The sequence below is a fragment of the Arachis stenosperma genome, chromosome 3 (assembly GCF_014773155.1).
Source record: "Arachis stenosperma cultivar V10309 chromosome 3, arast.V10309.gnm1.PFL2, whole genome shotgun sequence".
NCBI lineage: Eukaryota > Viridiplantae > Streptophyta > Magnoliopsida > Fabales > Fabaceae > Arachis > Arachis stenosperma.
In genome coordinates this window covers 18,972,642-18,989,768 of record NC_080379.1, presented here as the reverse complement: position 1 = coordinate 18,989,768, position 17,127 = coordinate 18,972,642, and the positions used below count along the sequence as shown (strand labels likewise).

General features: G+C 35.6%; 1 pseudogene; it reads right to left on the bottom strand.

Moving 5' to 3' along the window:
* Window positions 1-1,631: 1,631 nt before the first annotated feature.
* LOC130965631 (chaperone protein dnaJ 15-like) lies at window positions 1,632-8,643 on the bottom strand (annotated as a pseudogene).
* Window positions 8,644-17,127: the final 8,484 nt, after the last annotated feature.

The window sequence follows — 17,127 nt, the reverse complement described above, 5'->3', positions numbered from 1 at the left end:
TTTATTTACATGGATACTTAACAATTTTATATATTAAACTATTCCATCATTAATCAAATGACCAATATTTCCTTCAGGGTTCTCAAAGAAATCAAATACATCATAATGAGTGGTGAAATTTTCAGCATCATTTGAAACAAAATTTTTTTCCTTTCCTTTGTCATCCTTTTTCAAAGATGCTTGGTAAAGATCGACTAGGTGCCTTGGGGTACGACAGGTACGTGACCAATGGCCCTTTCCACCACAACGAAAACACTTATCCTCTGTTGATTTATTTTGCCTAATATTTCTTTCTTTATCCCACTTCTGGTGAGATCCTCTCTTTTGTATATAATTCCTTTTCCTTTCATAATTTTTTTCAAAGCCTTGCCATTTACCTCTTTTGGAGTAATTTGCCGCATTTACTTCAGAAAATAGGGCGGCGCCAGCTGGGCGCACTTCATGATTTTTTAAAAGCAATTCATTATTGCGTTCAGCAACAAGAAGGCAAGAAATTAACTTAGAATATTTTTTAAATCCTTTTTCTCGATACTGTTGTTGCAGGAGCACATTCGAGGCATGGAAGGTCAAGAAAGTTTTCTCCAATATATCATGATCAGTTATCTTTTCCCCATATAATTTTATTTGTGAGGTGATTCGAAACATTGCAGAATTATATTCATTTATGGATTTAAAATCCTGTAGATGCAAATGCGTCCATTCATATCGGGCTTGAGGAAGTATCACCGTTTTTTTATGATTGTACTTTTCTTCAAGGTCTTTCTAAAGATCCGCAAGATCTTTTAATGTGAGATATTAATTTTTCAATCCTTCGTCAAGATGACAACGAAGAAAAATCATGGCTTTGGCTTTATCCTTTTGGGATGCATTATTTTCAGCCTTAATGGTATCTCCAAGATCCATTGAATCAAGATGGATTTCAACATCTAGTATCCATGATAAATAATTGTTTCCCGATATATCAAGAGCATTGAATTCAAGATGAGAGAGTTTCGACATAATAAAAATTTGTTACCTTAGTCTTCCTAAAAATTTGACCAGAGTCTCGTGCTGATAACATGTTGTAAAATAAATAAGGAAGATATACTAAATATAAAATAAAGATATGTAAATAGAAGACTCTAATATTATAACTAACTCAATAAGAATGATATATATATATATATATATATATATATATATATATATATATGTATGTATGTATGTAATAACGTAAATAGAGAGAGATATTAATAGTGTAGAAAGAAGGAAGAGAATGTTTATTATTGTGTGGAAGTATAAAGAGAGGAAGAATTGTTATTGATTTTGTGTGTACGTATTATCACAAATTCATGCCCTATTTATACTTGTCCAAGATTTTCCTTTTCAAACTTCATTAATATAAAGTCTATCCTGGGAAAACAAAGCACCGCTCATAGTTAATATTACATAGCCCAGAGTTAACTTGATTGGAGAGATGGACATTCATACTTATTATAACAACCTTGTTTTAGTCATGATTATTGTTTAGTTTTATTTTTGTATCAAACTAATTATTATTTTTAAATTTTGATAATTTATCAATTAGTTTATATTTATTATATTCTTTAAATATTTATTGAAAACATAATCATATAAAAGATATATTGTAATCAATAAAAAGAAGATCCTGTGTTAATTCCACTTATCTCATCTGCAAAATTCACTTCACTTGCTATTTCTGTTGCTGCTTCTTCTTCTTTATCATCACTGCTTTTCTCACAAGAAAACTTTGCCTTCTTGTTCCTCCTCTTATCCTTCTTCAGATATATTTTGTAGCCAACCCATGATGACGTTATCTGTTTCAAAAACCACATGTTATGAAATACCATATAATGTTTTAATGAAATATATACCAAAATAATTATTCAGATAAGATAATGTGGCATACAAAAGTATTCAAAAAAAAAAGAAAAGATTTGATTATTATTTAGATAAGGTAGTCTGTTGTTGATCCTGCTGCTGTAATTGTATGATTTCAGATGGTAGCAACTGAGTTACCTTTTTCATCTCTTTGTTCTTTCCCCATAGAACCATGTATAGTCCACACACTATCGGATAAATGATCTTTTCAACTTTTAACTAATTTAGGTAAGGGAAACATTATAATTAAAAATTATGCTAGTGTGAGCATTTCTAGAAATGCAGTTGTCACTACAGCACATATTGAAAGAATATACAGATTGTTTTTCTTTTACATATCTCTCTGTCACTTCCTGGTAGTGAGCCAATGCCTGAAAATCATTAAGATACAAAACACTGTAAGGATCTCGAGATAAACCAAAAGCCACGATTGAGTAAAGCAAATAGTAAGCTTTCTATATTCTGCTTCAAATTGGCGTAGCTCATTCCTCTTTCTTAAAATCTGAGCCTCGCTGTGCTTAAGTTTCTGGGTGGTATCTTCATATGATTTTTCACATACTACCTCAATTGTATAGCTAGCAGTCTTAAAAAAGTTATCACCTAAATGATAACAAGTTGAATTAGTGTTAATATATTTTTGTGTAACAAAAATAACCCTAGAAAGCAAAGAATGATAAAGCAAAAATAAATTATTCAGACCATAAATAGCAAATATATGAGTGCCAGGCTTTAGTTCCGAGACTTCACAAGGTTGAAGACCTTCTAACCTTTTAAAGAAAGCCCTTTCAGGATCCTTGGCCATCGCTAACTGTACCATAGCACTAAAAGTAACCGTCACTTTCAAAAGATCACTTAAAACACAGGAAAAAGGAACGCAATGAAACCTAACTTCATACCACATTCATGGTTGAATCCATTTTGTGCACTTGAAAATGTAAGAAATACATTCCGATAGATGTCACCTTGCCAGTTTTCTCACTATCTTCCTATACAGAAAAAAAAATGTATGCACTATTTACTAAATATACATTCAATTGTAATTGCACATGCACAGCTTCTATGACTAATTGCAGTATATGTAATGTACAAATCAACTATGAAAACCTTAGTACCATGCTTATCGTAATTTCAATTTAGAATCACTTAGTTTGGTAAAACCAGTCTAACAAGAAAGGGAGACTAAATGTAGAAGCATTAAAACAACAAAGATTACCTGCAGTGCTAAACTATAGCCATCATTTGCATCTTGTTCAAAGTAAAGTAACTAAAAAATCAACCTCAAGCATTAAAATCCACATCAACCAATACCAAAAACCGCACCAGATGGACTAACAAAGTTAGAGGGTACTATAAACAAAGGTACAATGGTACCTTGAATTTGCTTTGTGCAGTTGAAGTAACTATTATTACAATCCCTGACTCAGCTTGCTCCTCATTTATTGTCACACCAAAAAAGTGAGCACATTGCTTCTCTACCTGCAACTTGCGACATAATTAGAACAAATACAATACCAAGGGACTAATAAGGTGGAAGCGATCTGACTGTAACTGTCCCATTCAGAGCTTCCTCAAGAACATTAGCTGAAACGGTTGTCTTGATAGGGACATCCAGCTTGCTATAATCAAATAGAATAAGAAGCAAAGTGAAGTTAAGTAATTTTCAAAATCAAGCAGCAGCCTTGTACCAAATCACACCTGAATAAAGCTAAAAATATTGTCTTGACTGTCCCTAGATTAGACAAGTCAATTTCCATGTCCATGCTATCAGCATCAAGTGCCTGACATATTTTTGGAAAAATAGCTTAGATAATAAAAGATATATAGTGCATAAAAGCAAAACAATTTCACTTCCAACAAGAAGTATATGCCGCTGAAATGTACATTTTTAAGAATTAACATGCAAATAAAATTATGAATTTATGATCCATAAACAGAATTAACATGAAATTAATGGCAAAGATAATAATCTACTACCCAAAGGATGCAAGTCAGGAAAACAAAAGCAGAACATATGCACATTAACTTTATATGAAAACAAATGGCTTGGACTTCATATTATCCTACATGCATGACACGTATAACTGTAGTCAAACAAATCAAGTATAGATATGTAGTACATGTTGCAGGCAAGCAGCTTTTACATTAAATATAGAAGTACATAAATACTAGTATTAGTATTAGAATAGTTACAAAGTAAGAGATTTGAGACTATTTAGTGTCCATCATATAGAGTCCTTCTTTAATCTTCTGTTCCTGAAATATTACATTAAAAAATTAGGAGGCAAGAACTAAAAACAAGAGGGTGGCTTTCTATCCCATAAATATTTGGAAAGAAAAGTATGTTAAATATTTTTATGCCACAGAGGCCTTCAGAGAGAAATCAGTGTCATAGAAGCCTGATAGAGGAAGGGTTATGCGTTCAGTGTTGGAATTTATACCAGACTGTTGAGCAATGAATATCATAAACGAATCGACGATTTGTTGGAGCTGCAGAACACAAAAGATTAGATTAATGGAGTATTATTTAACAATACAGATATCAAATTGAAAGACAGAAAGCAAGAAGATTATAGAGAGTATAAGTTAAAAAATGAAGTGGATCTAGGAGGGATAAGGAGAAAAAGTGAAGATGAAATTAATGTTTATTATTTATATGAATGTAGATGCAAAGACAGGAATTAAATATGAAGTTAGATGCAGCGGTAGTCGGCACGCATATACAAGTTAATATAAAGTTAGATGTGGCGGTAGTCCGCACATATGCAAATTCAAAAGCTTTATAAAGGAAATACGAAAATGAAGAAGTGAAAACTCTTTATTGAATTAATTTTGGAGAAAGAAAAAATGAGAGGAAAAGGCTTACAAAAGATTTTCAGAGCTTCTCTCTCTTATTTTTCTCTCTATACTTGTGTGTCTAAAAAACTCTACCTCAGAATGTTGCTAAGGTTTTCTTTTATAGACCTAGATTCTACTATTTATGCAGTACAGGTTATGTCAATCGGTACTATTTCTATAATACAAGTTGATACAATTTTGGTTTTTTGGAATTACATAATTATATTTCAAATGCTTATCTAATCTTCTCCTAAATTGATCTCGAAGCAATCATCTTCGTTTGATTATAATCACTTGAGGATTCTGCTGAAGAACTAGGATCTTCTTCGTCTTCTTTATCTTCTTGGATCATCTGCATGATTTGCTGGAGGTGTTTTGCTAGTGTTTCTTTTGATTGGGCTCCTGCTAGAGCTACAGCAATTTGGGCTTTCTGATTGAGGAATATTGACTTTTCATGATCAAATGGTTTAACGTACTTAGGGTGTTCGTTGAACCATTTTCTAACTATATCTGGGTGAGCCATGATTGCATTGAACTGAGACCACCATTTAACATAGGCATTTCTTTGAAGTATCGGTGGTGCCTTCGGGTGTTCATGAAGAGAACTGAAGATTGATGGTTTGGAAGTTATAGTAAACTCTCGTTGTAAGTATAGTTACTAAACCAAGCAATCAACCTTTCTTACAAACGTTTGGTTGTCACAAGTAACAAACCCTTTTAAAATTGATAACCGAGTATTCAAATCTCGGGTCGTCTTCTCAAGGAATTGCAGGAAGGTATGTCTTTATTATTGGTTATGGGTTTTGTAAATTGGGGTTTTGAAAGTGAGGAACAAGTAAATTAAATGACAAATAAAATAAATAATTAATTATAAAATAAACTCTTGGCAAGATATGAAAATTTGGAAGTCCTATCCTAGTTACTCCTATAAGAATGGAAGTTAATCCCACTTAGTTAACCTTTGCGTAAGCAAGGAAAAGTCAAGTGAACTAATTGGTTAGATTTCCCAAGTCCTAGCCAAATCCTAAGGAAAGACTAGAGTTAGTGGAATTCCAGTTAATTAGCTGACATAATAATCAATCATGAATAGTTGATAACTCAAGAGCTTCCAGTTAATCAATTAAAGCCAATAATATAAAAAGCTAAATATGAAGCTTAGATCTGAAGTACCTCAAATAACAAACATTCAAAGCAATAAAATCTAACATGGATAATATTCATAAGCCAATTGGGCAACATAAATCAAATACAAATAAAATCATTAAAGTATCCCAAAGTGGAAGAGAAGTCAAAATAAAGGAATATTGAACCTGATGTGAAGGTGAGATAAATCCCTAATTTCTAAAAATCCTAATCCTAAATCCTAAGAGAGAGGAGAGAGCCTCTCCCTCTAAAAACTACATCTAAAACCTAAAAATTATGAATTATGAAAGCCTCCTCATGAATGGATGCATTCTCCCACTTTATAGCCTCTAATCTGTGTTCTCTGGGCCGAAAACTGGGTCAGAAACAGCCCAAAAATCACTGATTATGAAATCTGGTCCGTACAGGTCGCGGCAAGGTGACGTGGAGGCTTCGTCCACGCGTCCGCGTGGATTGAAGTTCGCAGATGCGACGTGTCCGCGTTGAGTGCGCGTTCGCGTCGCCTATCTGTATGGCCATTATGACGAATTATATATCAAATCGAAGCCCCAGACGTTAACTTTCCAACACAAGTGGAACCGCATCATTTGGACCTCTGTAGCTCAAGTTATGATCGTTTTAGTGCGAGAGGGTCAGGTTGACAGCTTTGCAGTTCCTTCAACTTCTTGTATTCCTTCCACTTTTGCATGCTTCCTTTCCATCCTCTAAGTCATTCCTGCCCTGTAATTCCTGAAATCACTTAACGCACATATCAAGGCATCTAATGGTAATAAGAGAGGATTAAATAAAAGGAAATAAAAGCCAAAGAAGCATGTTTTCAATCATAGCACAAAATCGGGAAGGAGAATGTAAAACCATACAAATAGTATGAATAAGTGGGTAAAGAGTTGATAAAAACCACTCAATTGAGCACAAGATAAACCATAAAATAGTGGTTTATCAGTTCCTGTTTGCCATATCTGTATTGCCATGAGAATACCCAGGCCAGTGCAAATGTAGAAAAAAATTTAAGATCTGCAGGGATGCTTGTTTTTCGTTGGTCAAACTTTTTGGTGAAAATTTTGAACTCCTCATCGGCAGGTGGGGGCAGGATCTCTCGTAATGGGCCAAAATAGTCCCTCCATTGGGTAAACCAGTTTGAAAAATGATAATTGGTATTTTTCTTGAAGTAGAAGAGCCAAGAAAGTCTATTCTGGTTATTTTGTAACTAAAATAGTCTTGTCCAGATGTCCACATATTCCCAATAAGAATATCCTATTGGGTCAAAAGGTTGAGAAAATTTTTTTGTATTATTTGAATTTTTTTCAAATTGGGTAGGGGTGAGCACTTTTAATATTTAAATGGTTGAATGGGTTATGTTGGTGGCATCTTTGGGGTCTTTGTAGTGTTTTACCGAGAATGAATCTGAATCCACTAGTATGAATTCATAAAACTGTCTGGTTCTGTTAGTCTAAAATAGAATCCTTGTGGGAAGACTTTAAGGATTACCTTAAAAGGTAATTTTTCCCAGAATTCGGGTTCCATTAAGAGGACAGATGAGAATTTATTTTTTGAAATGTTTGTGGATTGTGGTTTTGGTTGGATGTTTGGGGGTTGGGTCTGAATCGATTGGGGTTATTTTGTTTGGGTAATTGCTTTACCTTTTGGGTCATTACAAATAGTCTTTTGGGTTGCTTCTTGTGACAAAAGTTTTGTCAAGTCAATTTCATTATCATCTGAACTGTCACATGTATCAGTCTAGGATTTTTTGTGAAGTTTCGAGAGACCTACATCTTGTAAGACCAACAAGGTTTGGAATGGAAGAGCATAGTCCACTTTTGTTTACTTGGTTGTTTGGCTACTTAGAGGTTGAGTAAATGATTCAGCTATATTTTTTGTGATCTGAGTAGATGACTCAGTTGGCTCTTGGGTTATTGAGGTAGGTTGTTGGGTGGATGACCCAGTTGGGGTGCTTGACACTGAGTTTTTTACTTCTCATAGGACTAGGCGGATGCCTCTGCCTCTTACAGAGGCTAATGTTGCCTTTTTAGGCATGTGGCGGCTTTCCCTGCAAGTATTCACGGATAAGGTAATCAGGGAGAGAGTTTGAGATTCTTTGAATGTATTCAATTTCGAAATAAAAAATGCTTAAAACTGCTTGCCAGCGAGCAAAAAAGTGTTTGGATGCAAGATTTTTTACATCTTTTTGTAAAATGTCTTTGGCAGACTTACAATCTACCCTGACCAGAAATTTTTGGTTTAATAAATCAGATTGAAATTTCAAAATACATAAAACAATCGCTAAAACTTCTTTCTGTATAGTCGAATAATTTTGTTGGAAGTATTCCAATGCTTAGATGTAAATGCAATGATGGACTCTTTATTATTAACTTTTTGTTTTAGGATGCCCCCATAAGCTAGATCTAAAGCATTAGTCTCAACAATTTTGAAAGCTTGTGGAACAGGAAGGTAAAGACAAGGGAGTTCTTTAACACTAAGTTTAAGTTGTTTGACAATCCTTGTATGAGTATCTGTCCAAGGAGGGAGTTTTTTCTCTGGACGGTCATAGAGAGGTTTGATACGGGTGCTTAAATTTGGAATAAAATTTGCTATATAATTTATACAGCCAAAGAACTTTTGGAGTTGATTCTTTTCCAAAACGTGATCAGGGAATTTATTCACAAATTGGATAACCCTGTCTATGGGTGTAATTGTTCCCTGGTGAATCATGTGACCAAGAAAATGGATTTTAGTTTAGAATAAACTAATCATTGATTTAGAAATTGCTAGACCATTATGCCTGATAGTGTACATAAAAGTTTTCACATGTTTAAAATGATCAAGCAAGGATTGTGAAAAAATGAGCACGTCATCTATGTAGACGATGGCAAAGTCGGAGAAGGGATTGAAAATATCATTCATCATTTTTTGGAATTCCGACGGTGCATTTTTTAGGCCAAAAGGCATCACATTCCATTCATAATGTCCAAAAGGCATTGTGAATGCCGTTTTGTATCTATCAGCCTCATTAATCTGGATTTGGCAGTACCCAGAATTCATGTCAAATTTTGAGAAAATGCTAGCTGAGTTTAGTCTATTTAACAAATCTTTTTTGTTTGGGATAGGATACCTGATGAGTCCATATTTGATGATAGATTTTGATTTGATTTGAGTGAATTTCATCACATAAACCTACACTTAAACACTAAAATGGCATACTTTTGTGTTATTTCTCTAAATTAGACTTAAATATGAAAACATGCATATTGTGCTAAAATTAGTGAATTTAATTTCACTTTTATGCCATTTAATGCCGTGATATATTTTGTGAGTGATTTCGGGTCATTTAGGCACGATTGGCTAGGAAAAAGTGGAAGAAAGCATGTACAAGGGAGAACACAAGAAGAAAACAAGGAAAATCACACACAGTCATGTGTGCGTACGCACGAGCATCTGTGCGTGCGCACGAGCATCTGTGCGTGCGCACGTACAGGTCCCTGCACGTGGTTTTATTAATGAAACACGTGATTCACAATTTTGGGGGCCTTTGGCCCAGTTTTGGAGGACTCTATGCTGAATGGGAAGTGCTATATCAACGGAAATTGAAGCCATATGAAGGCATTAGGTTTTATTAGGTAGCATGATGACTTAGAACATTTTTTTTTTTACATTTTTTAGGAGTAGGAGTAGTGTAGATAGTCATTGCTTTCTTAGGGTTTACTTCAATTTCCATTGTAGCATTTTATAGCAAACTTTGATCTTGGATTTTGCTTCTTTAATTGTAAGTACTCTTAATTTCTCTTTTATTACATCATCTTTATTTTCATTTCTTCTTGGTTCAAGTACTTTGTTCATATTTCCAATTTTGTGTTCTTGAAGTTTTGATTGATGCATTTAATGTTTTATGCTTTCTTTATGTTTGTTTGGATATTTATTGTTGATTTTGTGAATAGTTGGTTATAGTTTTTCATTTTCCTTTACAATTTCTCATGTTTTGGGTTTATGCACACAAGGTGTTTGTGAAAATGCCAACTCTAGATTTTGAGTAGATTTTTCCACCTTGGCTTGGGATTTGAGTTCCTAGGATATTAGAGTCATGATGTCCAACATTTCATGGTAATTCTTGGGTAGTTAGTTGACTCTTGTGTCCATTGAAGCTAGCTTTTTACCAATTAATTTGGTTAGTTAGCTATGACTTATGAATCAAGGTCAATTATGCTTGCTTGACTTGCTCCTCGATGATAGGGGTTAACTAAGCGAGATTGACTCATCATAATTACCATAGTTTTGGTTATGGAAATGATAGGATTCCTTGGATCTTCATTCCCAACTCAAGGCTCTTTTTGCATTAATAGCATTTTCATTAAGTTTTGATCTTGTTTCACTTTTACTTGCATCAATTCCAATTCTGATCATTTCTTGGTTCTTTTATCTCTTAGTTCATTTAATCTTTCGTTTCTTGCTTGAAAACCCCCCTTTTTTCCTAACAACCAAAAGTGTGACATCTCAATTGCATCCTAGGAAGAACGACCCGAAGTTTCATTACTCTCGATTTTGTATGTTTTGTATTTGAAAATCTAAACTTTGATTGATGGTCGATTGTTGGGTTGTGACTATACTTGCAATGCCAATCTTATTTTGAGATAAAATTCCTAACCCGCTTTAGGTCATTCGTCATGTTTTTGGTGCCGTTGCCGGGGATATAATTGGTGTTATATTAGGTTGTTGTAAATATGTCCATAGTGTAAATAGCTTACTTTTTTGTTATTTGGTTGTTTTTGCTAATATTTAGGTGTTTGTTTTCTTGTTTATTGATGTCTTTTGCTTTTATTTTCTACTTTCTTTATGAGCTATCACCCTTGTTGTTTGGAGCTTGGTTGTGACTATTTTGTAGGGTATGATGAATTTAAATTGGGATTGGTTCATGGAATGGGAGAAGCGATGGAGGGAGGAGCAATCTTCCCCTTACTACAACGAGGCAAATCCTCCCCCAAACCCTCCCCAATGTGCATACCAAATCCAAAGATATCAAAGATATCCCATACACAACCCCCAACCACAAAACCTTCAAGCACCACACCATCCACCTACATGGAATCAAGATGTCTATACACCTTGCTACAAACCTTATGAACCACCACATTCTTATACCCCACCTCAATACCCTCACCCACATGACACAACTTCTAACCATACAACCTTTTTTCCAACCATTGAACCTTCTTCACATCAATATAAAGTTCTCCAATCCCTGCCCCAAGAACAACAAGACCTTCAAGCATTCTTACAAGATCAAAAAGGGTTCCGAAAGAAGCAAGGAGAGTTCATTGCTACTATAGCCAAAGCGGTGAACCGCTTGGCCTTACTACACTCAAGCACTCAAGACATCCCCTTGAGGAAGGTGGAGGGTCAACTAAGGAGTGTAGTGAGAAGGAGAATATGGAGCCGCAAGGGAAAGAAGAAGAGCTAGGACAAGAATGTGCACAAGAGGAGAAAGGTAGAACTAGTGAACCGGAAAAGGTAAATGGAGAATTGAGGGAGTTTGATCAAGAAGTGGATTGCATCATCAATAATTTTTTGCCCACCTTGTTCAATCCCCTCAATGATCTTGAGTAACCTTCCCCTCTTGAGTTTGAGAGAGATAGGGAAGAGCTTGAAAAGGGTGGTGAGGAAGATGTGACCACCCAAGAAGTGGAGGCATTCATGCAAGATTCCAATAGAGTGATTCAATCCAAGGGCAATTTGAATGGGTGACAATTTCCTCCATGAGCTTCATAGGCCCATACCAATATGCTCTCTTGGAAACGGATCATGAACTTAAGCTCCTTCTTGGGGTGTTCAACAAGAAAGAAATGGGTGTTGGTTGCCAAAGGAGTTCAAAGCATAAGTGGTACAAGGTCCAATTGGGAGGATTTAAAAATTCAAGTGGGTGCTCCAAAGGAAATTTGGAAGGTTGTTCATCCAAGTACGAGAATGAAAGTCAACAAGAAGATGATAGAGAAATCAAAGTGTGGGATCCGGGCATACAACTCTACAACCAACAATTTTGGATCCCAATTTTTTGTTTGAGGTTGCTTGATAGTTTAATGTACTTCGTTTGGGATCCCGGAGGATCTTGGAAGAGCAAGCATGGTTGGCAACTCAAGGATGGATGGAAGCACAAGCCTCCTTGATGTGAGCTCCAACCTAAAAGTTCAACTTGAGGACTTAAAACCAAAGTGTATGGTAATATCCCTCTAACTTTATCTCTTTTAGCTTTTTTCTTGAATAATTGGGTATGTGGCTTGGTTAGTTTGGTTGCATTTTGATATTTGTTAGGTAATTTTAGTGGAATAATGTGTTTTTGGAGTTTTGACATGTTTTGGGACTTAAAAACCTATTTTGGATGCCATGGTTGATGCCTTAGAGGCATCATTTTTGTTGCAGGAATAGAGTCCTGTTCGCACGCACCCCTCTTATGTGTGCGCACACTTCCCTTGTTTTCACCATCTGTGCGCACGCACAGACCTGTGCGAGCGCACACTCTTAAACACCTATTCTGTTCAGAGCACTCGCACCAACTGTACATGTGCACCTTACCCTCTTTTTTTTCTGTGCGGCTGCGCACCATTCGTGTGCACGCACTCTTCACCTTCATTTCAAAAAAAAAAAGAAAAAAACATCTTTATGCGTGCGCATAGCCTTGTGCGCACGCACACCATTTAGCAACCCCTCTGTCGCAACATAGGCGCCCAGTGTGCATGGGAACATCCCCCCTCTTTTCCCTTCGTATGCACACGCACACCCCATGTGCGCCCGCACAGACCATAACGCCTATTCTGTTTGCAGCGCCCGTACGCTTCTGCGCTGCTGCGACCACCACGACTCCGCCTACTCCATTCTTCTTCTTCCTTCCCTCATTAGCGCAGGTTCCATTCCCTTTCCCCTCCCCTGTTTTTGTTTCTTTATTTCTTTATTTCCATTACTTTTTAATTCTATTTTTGTATTAGGAGGTGTTAGGATAGATGATTTTCTGTGTTTCTTGACTGAATTTGTTGCTGTTTATATTTCTGGGCTGATTAAATGGTTACATTGAACTGGATATGCTGTCTTTTAAACTCTGCACACCACATGCTTGATGAATTTCCTGAATGAATATTTTTGGTTTAAATCTTGTGTCTGATCAACATATGCTTTAAATTTTGTTTCCATTAGGCATTTTGTTTCACAGTGTGCAGTTGTATGCAATTTCTGATGAAGATCAAGATTGAAATTTTGAATATGCACTTGAATGAATTTTGCTTGAAACACCAAATTGGCTTTAAATTTTCAGCTTGATCCATTGCTTGGTGTAACTTTAGCTATGCATATCATAATTTAACTTGATCAATTGTTGGGTTATGCACTTAGTTGCTATTTTTGCTTAATACGCCAAATAGAACTGAAATTTTAGACTTAATTCATTGTTTGGTGTTATAAGTTAAGTGCATACAAAGTTAACAAGTGAATTGATGATATTGCTTATTCATGTGGTTTTAAACAGAAATGATAAAAAACATAGCCAATTGTTCCTTAAGGTTTTTGAGCAATTCAAATTGATTTTCATCAAGTATTGCTTTATGAACAAAAGGGCTGTGTTGGTTGATTACTTTCCACTTTTTGGTATTGAATAGGCAGGTTCTTCAAATACTGAATTGTTTATTGCCAATGTGCCAAATTCTTGTAAAACTTATACTTTCAAAGCACAATTGCAATAACCAAGTTTTGATTCAATTCACTTCCAATAATATACCTAAATCATGTATACCTTAATTGTCATTCATTTCCTGTAATTGTTACTTAGGTTCCTTGGTTGTGAAAAATTACATTTGCCTTTGAACATTTCACTTCTTCTAATTATATTTTCCTCAATTGAGTGTCTGTTTACTTTATTGGCTCAAAGTTGCACTCTTTGACTATACCCTCTTTGCTTCTGTGATTTTTACTTGTTTCTCTTAAGTTGTATTCTGTTTTTTGTTCTTTTTCAAGATACCTCGCAAAGGAAAGGAGAAAGCCAACCCTTTGGCTCCTCCTCCTGCACGTTCGAGCACTCAGCCGGATACTTTTATCAATGAAGAAGCCCAAGAGAAGTATAGAAAATTGGAAAAGAAAGCCTTCCACTATGAGAGGAAGCTCAATGTACCAGAGAAATATGCGGAAGTCATACATAATCGACTCGATTTCTACCAGTGAAGGTTCGTAGAATTCGACCCTGTGGAGATTAATGAACACATGGTCAAGGAATTCTACGGAAATCTACTGAAGAAAGAGGCCACAACCATTTTTCTGAGAGGTGTCACACTAGACACCTCTGACCATGTTTTAGAGGCCCTCTTACAGATTCCTCATATTTCTCCGGCATGTGATGCTTACCCAAAGATAATGAAGGACATGACTGCGGGCAACCTTTCCTTAGATGCAGTTCTGAAGAGGATTGCGCTACCTGAGGTCCACTGAAAATACAGCAGAGGGGAGAATGCGGTCCCACAAAGTTTTGCATGCTCCGACCTAACTCTTGAGGCAAGGATCTGACAGCAGATCATCGTCGACTACATCTTGCCGAGCACGCATGGCACTCATATTCGGGTCCGTGTTGCCGTGCTACTTTGGGCGATTCTGGAGGGGAAGAGGATCTCTTTTCTTCTCCTTATCAGAGACTCGATGTGGAAGATAAACCAGCACTAGAAGTACAACATCCCCTTCCCATTGATGATCACTCGCATGGCTACTCTATCTGGGGTGGAGAGGCGTCTGACAGACCGGACGTCTGTCTATATCAGCACCCAGCCATTCCTGCCATATGAAGAGTATGATGGGCTGCCACAAAAGAAGAGGAAGACTATAGAGCCACCATCATCTACAGAGCTTACAGCACCTCCAGCACCTTCCGCGCCTGTGCCTAGACTTCGGACACCTTATGAGCTAGGCCAGGATATTCTTCAGGCTATCCACCGTTATGAGCGCTGCAATGCTCGCCGCTTTCAGTAGATTGTGGCAAAGTTTGAGGGTAGAGACCCTGTGCCACCCCTTTCGGATACACCAGAGCCAGAGACTAAGACTGGGGAGGCAGTAGTGGATGAGCCAGAAGTTGAGAGAGCTGAGGAGAGGGAAGAGACAGCAGCAGAGCCAACTGACCAGGCCGTTCAGGAGCCAGCAGCTGAGAAAATTCCAGAGCCTTCTCGTGCCATCATTATTTATTAGCGACATCCACACCCACCATTGCCAGACAGTGGAGCTTCTCAGAGCTGACCACCCCCAGTTTGATTTTTTGGCACGGAGGACCGTGCATGATTTAAGTGTGAGGGAGGATCTACGATATTTTGAGTGCAAATATTCTTTCCTAAACACTCTTTATTTAGTTTATTTTTGACTTTATTATGGTCTTGTGGATATTTTTAGTACTTTATCTTATGCTATATATTAGTATTTTGATCATTTATGTATATAGTAGTTGCTTTTAGTTATCTTTAGTATCGCATTTTCATTTCAGTATATATATACGTATATTGCACTTTATTTTGCTTGGTATATAGTATAAATTTTGGTTGTGATTGGATGATGTGAATAGCATATGCCTAGTTCAATTTTGATCCTAATTGTTCATGTTAATTTTGGTTGTTAAAAATTAGGAATGAACTAGGAAATTTTGAACTTTGCATCCATCACAACATCATACATACATATAGGAAATAATTTTGGTGAAAAACAACAAAAATTTTCAAGAATTTTGTTTTAAGGGCTTTCTATTGAATTGATTTGAAAACTTGTTTTTGAACTTGCTTGAAGTGTTTTTATGGAACATAGAAGAGAGAAAGAACAAAATACCTTGTGAGATTTGAGCTTATAATGAGTGGTTATACATTTTAACCACCAAAATTTGTTCATTGTGTGCTATATCTCTTCTATGATTGTGATCTTGGTTTTTCTTGAATCTTTATTTCAAATGATTGATGTTTTGATTGCATTTAGCATGATTAAGGCCATTTTTTGTAAAGATTCACTACCCTTATAGCCTTACCCTTGAATCTACCATTGTTAACCCCTTTGAGCCTTATTTGCCCCATTGTTTTCTATATCACCACATCACAACCTTAAGCGGAAAACTAGGAGTTACCTTGGATTGTATCCTTGATTAGCTTAGGTTGAGAGGTGTGTTGCATTTAAGTGTGGGAGAATTTGGGGAAGCATTGGTAGAGAAAATTCTTATTTTGAATCTTCATTGAAAATTTTGGAAAATGGGTGCATTCATGAATAAACTATTAAATGATATGCATTCATCTTTACTTTCAAAAAAAATCATCAAAAGGGGATAAAAGTTACCCCAAAGAGAAAAGGAATGATTAAGGAATGCATATGTGATGTGAATGAAAAAGCATACATGAATGTTTGTGAAAAAAGAAATGATGGGAAGTTAGGATTGCATATTTTTGTTATGGATTGATAAAGGTTGAGTTGGATACTTAAACTAATCAAGAATTCAATTGAATTAGTCCACTTGGCCATGTTTATCCTACCTTAGCCCTAACCCCATTACAACCATATGAAGTCCTCATAATAATTGCATTCATGCATCTCTTGGTTGTTGGTTATTAGATGAAAAGCAAATCCTTGAAAACATGATTAGAGGAGACTTGAGAGATTAACCCCAAATACCGAGTGATTAAAGTGTGTATACGCCTAGTGAGGGTTCAATTACTCAACTCTATGTTTTCATACCTCTTATCATGTATTCTTGTAAGTTGCTTCATTTTGATGAGTTGAATCAATTCTTTAGATTTTGATTGTATTGAATTAATTCTTTGCTTAGCCCTATATGTCTATATTTTTGCTTGGAATTTGATTGTTTATTTTCACCAAATCAATAGGATACTATAGATATACATACATACATACATATATATATATATATATATATATATATATATATATATATATATATATATATATATATATATATATATATATATATATATATATATATATATAGTATACCTTGCATGCATATAAATAGTTGCATTTAATAAGTTGATTACCCCTTTGATTATTCTCCTTGTTTGGTTTAGCATGAGGACATGCTATTGTTTAAGTGTCGGAGAATTGATGAGTCCATATTTGATGATAGATTTTGACTTGATTTGAGTGGATTTCATCACATAAAACTACACTTAAGCACTAAAATAGCATACTTTTGTGTTATCTCCCTAAATTAGACTTAAATGTGAAACATGCGTTTTGTGCTTAAATTAGTGATTTTTATTCCACTTTTATGCC